The following is a 14,683-nucleotide window of genomic DNA, read 5'->3' on the forward strand; positions in this document are numbered from 1 at the left end:
ACTAGAACTGAACCTGAAGAAAGAAATGGTCACAGTGATATGGGACCAAATTGAGCATGCCATATCCTTGAATTCATTCGGTTTTAACCCTAGAATCCTATAGTAAGTTTGTAGACTGATGTTTAGTGAACGAATTTTATTAAGGGAGGTTGCTTTGTTCTTAACAAAAATCAAGAGATATGGTGGGTAGAAGGTTGCCGTTTCAGATAAGTCCTGAAGATCCAATACGCTGAAAATCTGAAGAACACCAAAAGATCTACGGCACTGTTGATTTGGATGAACTTGGATGAATCGGTGAGGATTTGATCGCCTGGGAGTAACTCGGTACGTGGCATCGTTCCGTGGGCTGAGCCACGCGTGGCCGGAGTTAGTCACCGGCGACCACCGTGACTCGATTAACTTTTGCCGCGGTGTCACCCATGCCTCGATCTCCCTCACTGTGTCTCTTACCGACGTGGTAGGCATGCGCTAACGAAGCTATCCGTGGCCGGAGATCGCTAGCCGAGCCGCCGTGGCTATAAATAGCACCATGATCCACGGCGCACTACTACAGATCCTATTATATGAGACGGTTAATTTTCACTTATTAAGACGTTTCTCAAGTGTCCAAATTTGATGGAGTCGCCAAAGATGTCCCACATTTAAGATGGTTGCAAACCGTCTTAAAAAGATATTACATAAGATATTGTTAGTTTATAACTGTCCAAAAAAGGTATTTGTTTAAGTCATTTTGTCCAATAACCTGTCTTAAATTATGTTTATTTAAGACACTTTTTCAAAATAATCATCGAGTATATGAACATTTTAAGTCACAAGTTATTTAGTAAACTGTCTAAAATGTTCTATATTAATAAACGCTTGCAATATAAAAAACCATCTTATTTAGATGACTGATATTGGACGTTTTGGAAATCATCTTATTTAGAAGACCGATATTGGACATTTTTAGAACCGTCTTAATAATATTTAAACAAATTGACTTAAATAACAATATATTCTTCAATTTATATTCATTTGAGATACCACATTATAATAATTTGAAAGAGAAATACACACATATATTTAATAATAATATAATTAATATAATATAGATGAGTGCCAATCAATATTTCATACATAAGTGTACTCTAAATCCAAACCAAAACACTGAGATAATCTTGTAATTAGTCAAACAATCTGTGCAAGTGCAGAATACAAAGTACAGCAGATTGATTTGCATCATGTCAAAACCAGATTGTCCAAGGGATACATCGGTTGCCGCTGCCGCACCCCTCCTGTCGATGTTCCATGACTCCATTCTTGCTGGCCACTTTGTCCCAAGCATTTCACCAAACAGTTAGGCCTCGTTTGGGAGCTAGGTAACAGCGCACCCCGGTCAGAGACCACAGGTGGGGCATTACCTGCAGTGTCTATCACCTGTGTGGTGCTGCCCGGCGGGGCTCCTTTACCCTGTGGCCGTTTGGGTACCCGGTAGTGGAACGAACTACAACCTGCCCTCCCTGCTGAGAATTTGCTCAGATTAGACAGCAGGATGACAGCTTAACTTAAGGCAAGCCTGCGAAGATCAGTAGGGTCAACAGGATGAATACGCATGTTCTGCTCTTTTTGTTCATGTGCTCAAAATACATGAGCAAAGTTAGAATATGCAAATTTGGGCAATATTAGAACAATATTCAGCACAGGACAACATCAGAACAAAAGAAGCAGATAGCACTTGCTGGGAGAGCAAATAAAGCCAATACTTCTAGATGCTTAACATGAAACACCTTTGACTGATGCTCATGTGGCAAGCCCCAATTTTCTGCAAGGAATAAAACAAGAAACTTAGAACTTACCTTAACATTAAGGACATTTTATCAATATGTTTTAGTTTGCTACACTGGATCAATTGAAGTCAAACTAGCTATCTCCTAGGAAAGAAAGATAGAATGTATAATGTAATTATTCGATTGAATACCTTCTAATTTTGAGAGGATTTCTTAGTTGTTATACCATGTTCCTTCAGCCTCTCAATTGATATATCCAGACTACACATAAATAAAAAATATTAGCAGCAAGGTACTTCCAAAATAAAAATCAAATAAAACAATATTAATTGTTTCTCTAAAAATATATGATGTGAAGTAGATATACCTCTCATGGGGAATGATTAACTTGTCTCCCTTGATAGAAGGAAGAGCTGTTGATGATAGATAGTGGTTTCTAGCCCATCTAACGACCTTATCCACTTCTGTAATAAACAACAAACACGTTGAACTTGCCGATTCACATCAGCACCACCAACTAGCGACAGAAACCTGTTACTTATGCAAAATGGAGGAACAAAAGAAAATATATTTTAAATTTAGCACTTACCTTTTGCAGCGTAGCATTAGTATACTGGATAATTTGTATACTTCTCCTTCAGCATCTAACCAACAATTATGTTTATTCAATAGAGCAGAACAATTCACAATTAATTCTCAATAACTTTCAATGATTCATCATGTACCAAATTTTTTACACTATCCCTACATACAGAACTATTTTGGCTGGAACCAGTGCAAGAGCGTGGAGTTTTGGTTTGCTCTAATGCATTGAGTTCACAAAGCTAACCAGAATCGCAATCAAAGGAAGTGGTGCCATAAACAGCAGGGGCCAAGAATGGTTGATATATTCAGATCTAAATGACGATGATGACAGCAGCGGCGCTGTAAGACAGACATCGCCATCTAATTACGTCCTAGCTACTTAGACACAGGTGAAAAACAATTCTAGTTGCTCACCTAGCTAGGTGCTTCTAGCAGTACTATGTGGAGCTAGATAGGACGATGCTGCCACAGACTAAACCACTGGGTATACAGATTCTACCTTGAGATAAGCCAAAGTATCCACGAGTAATTCCAGTAGTACATTTATGTAGTACTTACATTAATGCCTTTATCACTCTATATCTGTTTCTCCTACAAGAAAAGGGTTTGGTAATATGAAGATGCATGGAAAAAGAAAACATCATTAAGGAAGCATATGCTAGCTATTAATTCTCCAACTTGAACAAGATATAAAATTACCTCACAGTAATTCCATATTGGTTCTAGTGGCGTCTATATGCTAAGTGCCAAGCTCTCATTTGAGTTACAATGATCTTAGTTTCCACAACATGTAGATATTAGAAGACTATAAATATGTCGGTAAAAAATTCTATGTTGAGATTAAATTTTCTTCCAAAACAAATTACGACATCAAATGTCATACACTATGTTAACAGTCAAAAAAATTACGCCATTATATCTTATCAGAAGGTCACTGATATGCCATAGTAGTTGCATACACATTTCGCTGCAAGTCAAAACCTGTAAACATAAGTAATAAACATGCGAAGAACTTTCTCGACAGCTTCATGAGAAATGAATTCTATAAACCCATAGTTGTGCTCTTACATGGTGCTACCTTTCATGTTTGTTCTGAGATGACTCAGAACTCATTGTTCCTGAACTGTTAGTTAAGAACATAAGTTAAAAATCATCTCATAAGAACACATAGCCAAAAAGCTTCATATGGCCACAAAGCTTAGTAATTATAATTCAATTGCCATTTGGTCACCTATAGCTTGCTTCGCAGTGCAGTTTTATGGTGTTAATAACTTGGTTATCTGGCACACCCTTTTTTAACACAATCAAGTTTGATTCCTACCACTATTAGTTTGAACTACAACAATTTTACAGGAGCATTATCAGTTTAAGAACATCACTGGTCCAGGAGAAATGGAATCAGCTGCATCCTTTTTTCTTATGTAAAATGAATCCAAAAGCAATAACAATTAATACTTATGCAATCTAAAAATTTAAAAGGATTTAATGGATTACAGTGTAGTACGACATCTTTTTTCTTTAATGGATTCCTTTGCTTGTAAGCAATACATATTCATCAATGAATAAAGCATCATGAGAGGAGCAACATGCAGTCCAAATGAGCATCCCCACTCAATGAATCAAAACAAAACGAAAGGACAAGCCAGGCTTTAGTGATTAGTCAATCATCATCATCGTCTCACTCTTACCTTTGTCTGACCAGCTGTTCTCTCGCTCACGGAGTTGTTTCCTCACAGCAACCTCCTAGTCAAGTACTAAAAAGCAAAAAAATCAAATCGAAATCAGCACGATCTACCCCAATGTCTTTACAACTGCTTAATCCCTAAAGCATAGTAAGAATAGTAAGGAAGCAGATAAGGAACATGAACGGAGGGAGGGAGCCATGGGGAGAGACATCCATCACAAGAGTGACGAAGGGAACAGAGTACAAACATGCGCTTGTGCTTGAGGAGTCGGATGGCACAGGCCTTGACGAACTCCTGGGATGGGCCGGGTGGGTCTTGCACACAAAAATAGTGATTTAAATATTTGCTGAATTTGGACAGCAGAACAACAACTATTTGTTTAGTTCATAACTCACAAAATAGGCATCCAAAAATAGTAAACTAGGACTTTATGAAAAGCTTAGAAAGTCCTCTATAACTCTTATATTATCATCACAACCTGATTCGACAGTTTAAAATGTCAAACAGTGCTAAACTTTAATTCTGTCCAGATTTGGACAGAATTCGGCTCTTTATTTCAAAAATTTATAACTGGAGTTTCAGAAATCCAAATCAGGTGATCCTAGACTTTTTAGAAAGCTAATAGAATTGTCTACAATTCATTTATAAATATCTCAAGGTGATTCAATGTATATAAAGGTCAGAAAACATGAGAAAAGCTCTGCTGTCCAAATTGGGACAGATTCAGAGATCCTAACTCAAACAGTTGTAACTTAATTTATAGATCACCAAAAAGGGTGATCCAAAATTTGTTGGAAAGCTTAAGGAAAGTACTACGATTATCCTATAATTGCTAATGACTAATTCTCATTAACTTAGCCAAACAATCCAATTTTTGAAACCTGTACAGAATTTGGACAGATTCTGAAACTGGACTTGGAAAAATCATAACTCTTAAACTACTAAACCTATGATCTTGAAATTTTTACACAAGTAAGATAAAGAAGTTATCTACAACTTTCCTATATAAAATTTCTACAGAAAACATGGTTTACTAAAACTGGTCATGCAGTCCCAAACAGCAAGCAGTAGATTTTATTCAAGTTCTATACTCTTTTAATTAATATCAAGCATTCATCGAAAGACTAATAACTTTAGATTCTTCATTACGAGACACTTAGAACAAATATAAGGATAGAAGCAATCTGCTAACTTTCTAAATCATTTTGTTGGATACTAGAATTACACAATACTAAGGAAATCATCTCACTGATCATTCTAGCAAGTAGAGCACCATCAAAACATTACACGATTCCACTCGACTATAACTTAGAAGTAAAGACTTCAAGTACTTATACACACCTTCTATTAAGTAGATTTCATATTTCAAATAGAAGACCTACCGATGTTACTAGATTTCAATTACTCGGAGAAAAATAGGTAACCTCCAACTATGGCATTAGCCAGCCACTAATATGGATTGGGTGACTCCTAAAGCAACTCATTGACTTCAACACATCAACACAATCAGCACAACACACTGATAAGACCTATCGGATAATCGATAAAAATTCTAAACTCATCCTACGCAATATTTTAGTTCACCAAAATCACAACATCGAACCTATAAAAACATACTTGGTAACCATGAGAGCATCACCGACACAGACATCTAATCATCCATTCATCAAATTAATTTTGCAAGGACAGTGACGGGGCTCACCATGTCATAAACCAAATCGATATGTGTAAGGGCGGTGACGATTTTCGGTTTAAGCTTTTTGCCAAACACCTAGAGCGCGCCGAATGGACTTTCCTCTTCCACGGTAAACCTAGGGTTTCACTCCACATATTTTACACGCATAAACATACATAATCATAATATGGGAAGGATGAAAATATAAATTAAAAAGAGAATGAACATCAGCTCTCACCGGTAGCAAGACGAGGGAGATCGACACTAGGGTTTGAGGGCTGAAACCAGGGGGACAGCGCTAGACTCAGGGATCGAGAGGGCATCATCGAGCAGTAGCTGGAGGGGCATCAGCCATCAGTAGAGAAACGGCTGGGCGAGCTCGGCTAGGGAAGAAGACCAGGCGCCATGGAAGGGGATCCTGCAGGGGGGAGCTCAACCATGGAGATCCAGGGCGGCCATGGGAGGGGTAGGGACGACTTTTGCATGGGGAGAGATGGAGGGAGCGGCTGGGGAGGGAGGAGATGGCTAGGCGAGCAGGGAGGGCGCGGCCATGGGAGAGGGCATCGGCCAGGGAGCGTCCATGGATCGAGAGGTGAAAGGTAAAAGGTGTGGAGGAGGAGGTGACGTGAAGAAACAAAGCTCCTGGTGAGCGGCGTGAAGATAGGGCAGTAGACAGATGAGTAGAGTGGTGAAAGGATAAGGAAGCATTCTAGATTTTTTTACACAAGTGACATAGATATATATGATTATGATATTAGGGTTAAAAAGAGACCTAAATAAATTAGACCAAAATAATTTTGAGTACATAATTTAGACATGATTTTATTTGGTGAATACTCTGGAGTCAGATGAATTTTTACCCGTTATTTATTTTCGAATATTTAGATCTGGACGAGAAACGCACGGACCAAACCAAATGATATCAGAGTCGATATATTAAGACTGTGCTTAATTTGATTTGATTTGAAACCCAATAATTTTATCCGCAGTCTGAACAGGGAAACAAATTAATTATGAATACTCAATATCGACTCTAATTATCTCGGTCAAATTTAATCTTGCATCAACACTCTTGTCCTCGAGCTTCTAATAAAATTTACTCGAGTCAAAAATCACAAGAGTGGGTCGAGGTTCCAAACTCGTATTCACTTAATCGACAAATTTTAAACGGACACAAGACTCGACATTTCGCGAAATAAATACACGAGATCGATGCGGCATCGCAATTGTGATACTTTCGGAAGCGACGCCATGCATCATTCACGTGGCAAGAGGTTGTGCGTTGTCCAGACACCGGTTAGCACCTGCCACACGCGTCACGTCGTCAGGCCACAGAGAGACACATGCAACACAAGCGTGAAAGAATTTCAAACGAAGTTTAAGGAACTAGATCCGATTCCAAGGATTAGAGTTTGGGCAAGACATCGATGGCTCAACCCAAACGATATTGGATTTGCTGTTTCGAAAGATTACTAAAGTCTGAATTTTTGCAAAATAATTTAGGACAATTTAAACAGATAGAGACAGACACGATATCAAAATCGTGATAGACAAAGATGATTAAAATTTAGTGTCCATTTTATTCACCGCTATCACGTGTTAAAGTCCGCACACGTGGTCGAGCAGACGATAAACACCTGGGATGTTACAGCCTGCAGAGGGCGCAAGCACAAAAGAAGGCTGAGAGCGGCGACACGGGAGGAGGCTGGGGCGGTGGCACAAGAGCGGTGGACAGGAGGAGACTGGGGGCGGCAACACATGAGGGGTTACGGGGAAGACCAGGTTTTGTGGAGTACCTTCCTCTTTTCCTCTTTTTTTTGGTTTTTTCGTCTCAACAATTTGGCAAATAATGTGAGGGCCGGGCGTAAAACATGAATTTACTCATCATCATAATATAATAATAATAGTATCTAATTTTTATATGAATTGGTATGTCACTAAGTTCCTGTTTGTTTAGCCTATAGATTATATAATCTAAATAATAATAATAATATCTAAATTTTATATGAATTGGTCATGCCAATAACGTGAGTCATGTTTGTTTACCTAGATTATTTGAGTTGGTGGTTGCTGCTGATGGTGCCACGAATGAACATCGCAGGCTGGCGTCGGCCGTTCTGAGCCACCACAACGTGAGACGGCCTCCGGCGGCGGCGATTCTTGGGGTTCGGAGTCCATGATTATTGGGCGGTGGCGGTCGTTCCCGAGGGAGGCATTGGGTGTGTATGGTGAGAAGGCGTCGCGGGATGGAAACAAAATGATAGCGATTTGTATATATCATCAACTCAAGGTGATTTCACTTTTTGCTACATTTTTCATATACGTCTTGTCAGACTATCATGTGAAGACGGTTCCAGATTTATAAGTGTCTAGTATACTCACTAACATCTATGACGATTTTTATAGTCTAGACGACTCTAATAGTATTCTTATTTAAGATGGTTTCATACATATAAGTGTCTCAAATACTCATTGCCATCTAAGACAGTTGTTAAAGTAGGGACGACTCAAATACTATCCTTATTTGAGACAGTTAATAATAAAAACATGTCTTAAATCAATATAAGACATTTTTTACGACGTAACTGTCTCAAAAAACTTTTCCAATTAAGACGGATTTCCAAAAATTTGTCTTATCTTACTCAACATCGTATGATATAAGACACTTTTATAAAATGTACTTATATGAGTCTTTAATGGTGTGTCTTAAATAGTCATATATGTAGTAGTGGCGGGGTATGCACACCTCCACCCAGTGTGATGATCCAAGCCCAAATTCGCACAGCCTCCGCCTCCTCCTCTCAAATTGAGTGTGCACGGTGGAACTACAGTTCCTAACGGCCGTGTAGCCCCAATCTCCACCCCCAATTTCACCCAGAGCCGTCGCGACACCATTTTCCCCCAACTCAGGTCTCTAAGCCACCGTGGATAGCTCGTCCGTGGCCAGCACACTCTGGTAAGGTTCTACGCCTCTCAAGTGTCGTTTTCACAACTTGGTATGCACTGGATGCTCATCGTGGCCACCGTTTGGTCAATTCGGCCATGGTTGAACGGGAACGCGAGCTCGTGGTCACGGTTTCCGCCGTGCACGTGGGCAGACCGTTCTCAGTGTGTTCATGCCAAATTGGCGAGTGTTCCTAGGTCACCCTTGGTCGGTTATGTCCTCCCGGTAGCTAGACGAGGTAGCCGTCGCCGGCCATGGCCGGCATGGGCCGCGTCGGTGATGATCAGCGAGCGCACCATGGTCAGGAACTTATTTAGTGAAGAAACGAAGTTCCAGGGACCCCTGTGTAAACTGTCAGTGACCCTTAAACTATTCTGTAGAGCGTTTTACAAATTAGTTAAGACCTCAGGGGCGTTTTTGCAAGATAGTCGCGCGAGCGCGTGCGCGCGCGGGCGCGTCCCTGTTCCCTGTGCGGACTGGGCCGCCTGGGCTAGTTTCAGCCTAAGACTGTTCATTCCTTCTCTTTTTCTTTTTCTACCAGAGCTAAATAAATTCTAGAAAATTGTAGAAAATGGTAAAAATACCAATCCAATTTTGCTAGATTCCTAATTTCCTATAGAATTTAATAAAAGTAGTCTCATGATTTTCAATCCAAATAGGAAATTATAGAGTATTTAAAACTATCTAAAACCTTATTTCTGGATTTTTAGAAAATCAATAATAATTCCAAAAATCCCCAAACTTTTTAGGTGACCCTTATACATTATTTAGAAGCTTTGGGTAGAGTTTGGTATGAGTTGAACCTTGTTTGATTCTTGGAACCCAAAACCCTACCTCCCCTGCCCTGTGAACTTCACTGTTGACTCCGGAAACCCTAAGTTCTCGGAGATCCGTGAAGGAAAATTGTATTCAAGACTTTAGATAATAAACTCTTATTATCTTTGCACTCTCATGAGCATTACATAAGCATTCATTATTATGTATGGTTATATTTAGAAAACGAAGAAGAGGTAGAAGAAGAGAAGACTCCACCACCACCACCTGAGGAACATCAGGCAGGCAACTGTTTCTATTTTGACATCTATGGAGCTGAGCCTGACTCACCAGTAAAACAAGGCAAGCCCCGGTGCATTTGCCACCTCCTTGATTCTTTTAAACTCTTACTCACTTGCTTGATGCATTAGGTGATAGGAGTTGATTGCTAAAACAATTCCTGCATTTCCTTCCTTGAATTTGATTACCTTCCTTGGAATCCCTGTTTTACAAAAGGTTTTTCCTATGCTTAACCTTGCTTTAGCAAAACGAAATGTTTTGTTTTTACAAAAGATGATGTTGCAGTGGGAGGGATGTTTTTGAAAATAAAATTTGATGGTGGATCCATCATGGCCATGATGGGTTCAACATCGGAAAAGATGTACCTCTGCCAGGTACCAAACTTTGGGGTTTGAAATGATTAAGCTGAGACCGGGCGGGTGACTTGCACGAGAAGAGAGTCTCGGTGTAGTGTCTCCATCTGAGTCGATTAAGGATTGTGTCGATGTAGGCTTGATGACCGAGAACCCTTTAACTAGTCACATGCCTCGTCATGGGTAAGCTTTGCCTCGGGCAGACTAATACCAGAATAAGATACCACGCAATGGGAGTGGAGAGATGGCGAGAGTAGCGTGTACCCTCTGTGGCAAGAGGCTGGTCGGTGGTGTATCCGTGCTCTCGGTTGGCGTGAACCTGATCTGGTCTTAAGAACCCCGATGGCGAGTGTTGGAGACTTGTTCTCAAGTGCTATGAGTTAAGAACAAGGCAACATGGAGAATGTTAATCGTTAAAGTCCTTCGTCCCCCCCGAAGCATTATTTCCCTTGGGATGTAATGATTCATGGACGAAGGTTATGAAGGACATACCTTCATACATTCATTAAATAATAACGAGAAATAAAATATAAAGAATACTAAAGACAATATAAATGATCATATATTATCATAAGACATGAACAGAAACATTGTTGAATTATAAGAGTACCTTCAATCGGGAGGGAATAACAGTACAAGCTTGGCGCAAAAAGCGAATGCCAAGTCAGCGTGAACAGTACGGGGATACTGTTCACCTATTTATAGACAAGGGACACAGCCCTTACAAAATTACATTCATGCCCTTTACATTTGATAATAACGCTATAGTAATCTATCGAGGTCTGAATAGCCTTTTCATCTTTAAGTCGGTTCACTCTTTGCTGTTGTGCCGAAGCTTTCCTGCTCAACACCTTCGGCTCTGTATCAAGCTTTGTATTATTCCGGTCTGCTGCAATGCCGACTTTAGTCTGAGGGTACCTGTTCACACATTGTACTACAGAAATACTGTTAAATCCTGTTTTTGAGGACCTTCGGACGCCGAAGGTCCCCAACAGTAGCCCCTCGCAATATTAATTTGTTTGAAATAATAAATTTAGATTGCGATATGGACGAAGGCTTTACGCCGAAGGTCCGAAAAAACACCTTCCCTTTGCTAGAATAGCAACGTTCAATGACAAGTGGGGTCTTTCAACTTTCAACGCACCGAGCGTATAAATATGGCCATACCGCAAACTCATTTTGCACGCTTTCTGGCCAACCACTCCCGCTCACTCAATTTTTAGCTCTTGTGCACTGTGATTTGCTAAGCTTTTAACTTTGAAGCTTCGGATTTGAAAACAGTTTTTTAGTGTTTCCGAAGATGTCTGAAGCTGCTAAAAAGGCTGCTGCTGAGATGAAGCTGAGCCTTGATGAAGAGAAGAACTTAGGATTTCTTATAGCAATGTCGAAGACCAACACGGAAAAAATCACCAATGAGATTCTGGAAGGGCTGTCTGAAGATACTAGTGACAGTGACAGTTATGATGTGGACAGCGGTGGCGAAGACTCCGAAGATCGCCCCTGGCGACCAAGCCATTCAGTTTATGGTAAATCAACTATCAAAGAGAATCATCTTGCTAACATGAGAGGAAGGTATTTCCGGGATTTATCCGTTGTGAGGGCCGACGAAGGGGAGAAGACTTGCCCAAACCCTGAAGAGAATGAAGTCGTATTGTTCCGAAGCTTTCTGAAGGCTGGGCTGCGATTGCCCTTGAGCAGCTTCGTCGTGGAGGTGCTGAAGATTTTTGAAGTCTATCTTCACCAACTTACCCCCGAGGCAATCATAAGGCTGAACATCTTCGTGTGGGCCGTGCGAAGCCAAGGTCTGAAGCCTGATGCAAAAAGTTTTTGCAATATGCACGAATTATCATACGAGACAATACCTTGGGGGAAGGAACAGTATCACAATAACTTTGGCTGCTACAGTTTTGTTTCTCGGTCTGGGTCAAGCTGCCCCGTGCCAACTTTTCGGAAGAGGTGGCCTAGCGGCTGGATGACAGAATGGTTTTACGTAAAAAATGATCTGAAAGCACGGGAAGACATCAAAGGTATAATCATGCGTCCTATTTGGCAAAGCTTCGGCCTTCGGAGGCCGAAGGTTGAAATGAATGAAGCCGCCGAAGAGTGCCAAAGAGCCTTCGGCGTTGTCTGCTCTTTTATAGGAACAAGGGACTTAGTTCAAGAGCATATCGCCTTCAGAGTGTGGCCGCTTGCGGAGAAATGGGAAATGCCACAAGAAACCATTAAAGAGGCCGACGAAGGTGGACTTATCAGGTTTAAGTACACTTTTAAATTTGGAGATAAATTTATTGAGCCAGATGATGAGTGGTTGAAAAGCATTGACAATTTAAGTGATGAGCTGCTTGGGACCTACTCGAAGGCCGAAGATAATGCAATGTCAGCAGCCTTCGGAGGCCGGAAAAAGAAAAGACTGAATCGGGTATTTGATGCCATCGGGTTTGTCTACCCTGACTATTGCTACCCCATTCGAAGGCAGAAGAGAAAAAACACAACCTCTGCAAAAGAAGAAGCTGCAGCTGCTCCTAGCGAGCCAGAACCGAAAAGGAAAAAGATAAAGGTTCTTACGCATCGGCCGCGTTATATTGAACCAGCTTCGGTGCCCGAGTTTACCGGAAAAACTTCTTCGGCCACCGAAGCTGAAAAGCCAACCGAGCCAGCCTTGTTGCCAGAGATCGCAGAAACGGCCGAAGTGCCACCAAAGATAGAATCGGAACAAACAAACATTTTGTTGTCAGAAACAAAAGAGAAAGCCGAAGCGCCGTCCACAGAAAAAATTGAAGAGGTAAAAGAAGCTACTGAGGGCTCCAAAACATCCGGAGTTTTGAGTCCTGCAGCAAACATTGAGACAGTAAAGAATCAAAAAGTGCCAGCCATGACTCCGAAAAGAAAAAGGATGGCCAATGTGCTAGATGTGCTGGAAACAATCAAATCTTCAAGCACACCTCCGAAGAAGGCTGCTGTTGCTTCTGAAACAGCTGAAATTTCTGGTTCTACAGCTCCAGAGCAGGAAATTGAAGCCGAAGCTGGGCCCTCAGAGCCCGCAAAGGCAAAAGCCTTGGAAAGTGAGGCAGAAAAAATAACAAAGCCAATCTTTGTTGAAGAAACTGATGTTGTTACCCCCGAAGCATCCCTCAAAATTCGTGATTATATTTTTCGTCATGCTTCGGGGAAAAAATTATCAGAAAAAGAAGAACAAGAGGCCCAGCACTATGCTCAAAAGTTGAAATATCCAAAGGGGGCGTTGATATTTAATGGCAGTGGAGAAGAAGATTTCTTGTACTGTCTCCCTGACAACAAGGAAATTTCTGTCTGTCGGGAGATGAGCAGAAGCTTCGGATTCCCAACTTTAGAAGACGGACTTTCGGTGCTGTCAAAGAACGATCTGGCTGACAGCCTAGCTTACAACAGTTTAAAGGTGCGACAAATGGAATTCTTGTATTTTTTGTCGAGTTCAAAATTTTTCGTTTGTTTAAATCTATTGACACAGACATGTTCTTGTTTGCAGGGCCTGATACTCAGCAATGCCCTCAGAGCACAGAAAGATGCTGAAGACGAAGGTTGTACTATAGCCCTGAGCAACCTTCGTTCCGAAGTAATTGAACTGAGGAACGAAGGTCTCGAAAAAGACAAAATATTATACTCATTGATAGATAAAATAAAGGAGGACGAAGCCACTTTTAAAAGTAAAGCTGAAGCTCAGAAACGCGAAATTGAAGACCTTCAGAAACAACTGGCCAGAGCCAAAGAAGAACGTATACTTGAAGAAACAAAGCGTGAACTCAGCGATCAATGGGCAGATCACCTAGAAGTGACTGTTGAAGAGCTTCGTTCATCCAAAAAGAGATGCTACAATAAATCTATAGATTGTGTTAAAAAATTAAAGGCTAGTTTCGCCAAGGTCGGCGCATTCTCAAGTGAGGAAAACTTTTCGAGGGGCAATCCCGAAGGTGTCATTGAATGGATTGACCACGAAGCTGAAGCCTTCGAAGAAATTTTAAATAGCCGAGGAGATATATGTGCCTTCTCTGGCGCCAGAGGGATTGCCACCATTTTAGAGAAGAAGGGCTGCGAACATGTAAAAACTTTAGCACAGTCCGAAGCTGCTTTGTCCTTTGAAGATACAAAAGATCCTTCGGCCGAAGCTAGCATAATTGGTGGAAAGTTTTTTACCGATATCTGGGATAATGGTGGCCGAGAAATGGCCGGAGAAATTATTCGAAGAAGTGAAAAAGGCATTCACGATGCTAGAGAAGTAGCGGAGGCTGCTGCCAAGAGCGCAGAAGCCGAAGGTCAATTAGGTATTAAATAATGGCTTTTATCGTGTTGTAATCTTTAGGCTTTTAAGATATGTTTGCAATTTGTAATAGCAATGTAGCCGTGTCCTGCTTCAGATCCGACTAAAGTGCCTTCGGACCCTCAGCCGAAGGGGGATGACGAAATTAAAAAGATGGCCGAAGATATTATGGACGAAGTCGTCAATCGGCTCCTGAATGAAGCTGCAGAAGTCGTTTTGAGAGAGGATTAAACATTTCTGTGAAAAACTTCTGAAATGTAATATGGTGTAACATTTTGTAACCCCGAATGTAATATATCTATTTTTGTTACTCAGTTCTTTACGATGC

The 14,683-nt window shown here is 40.9% G+C and overlaps 1 long non-coding RNA gene across 1 annotated transcript; it reads right to left on the reverse strand.

The window, feature by feature from the left end:
* Positions 1–1,061: 1,061 nt before the first annotated feature.
* Positions 1,062–2,276, reverse strand: LOC103637645 (uncharacterized). Its single transcript, XR_558233.2, has 4 exons — positions 2,134–2,276; positions 1,958–2,027; positions 1,401–1,801; positions 1,062–1,309 (listed from the first exon to the last, which is right to left on the reverse strand). It is a non-coding gene; the product is annotated as an uncharacterized lncRNA (long non-coding RNA).
* Positions 2,277–14,683: the final 12,407 nt, after the last annotated feature.

This window comes from Zea mays, chromosome 1 (assembly GCF_902167145.1).
Source record: "Zea mays cultivar B73 chromosome 1, Zm-B73-REFERENCE-NAM-5.0, whole genome shotgun sequence".
In the NCBI taxonomy this organism is placed as follows: domain Eukaryota; kingdom Viridiplantae; phylum Streptophyta; class Magnoliopsida; order Poales; family Poaceae; genus Zea; species Zea mays.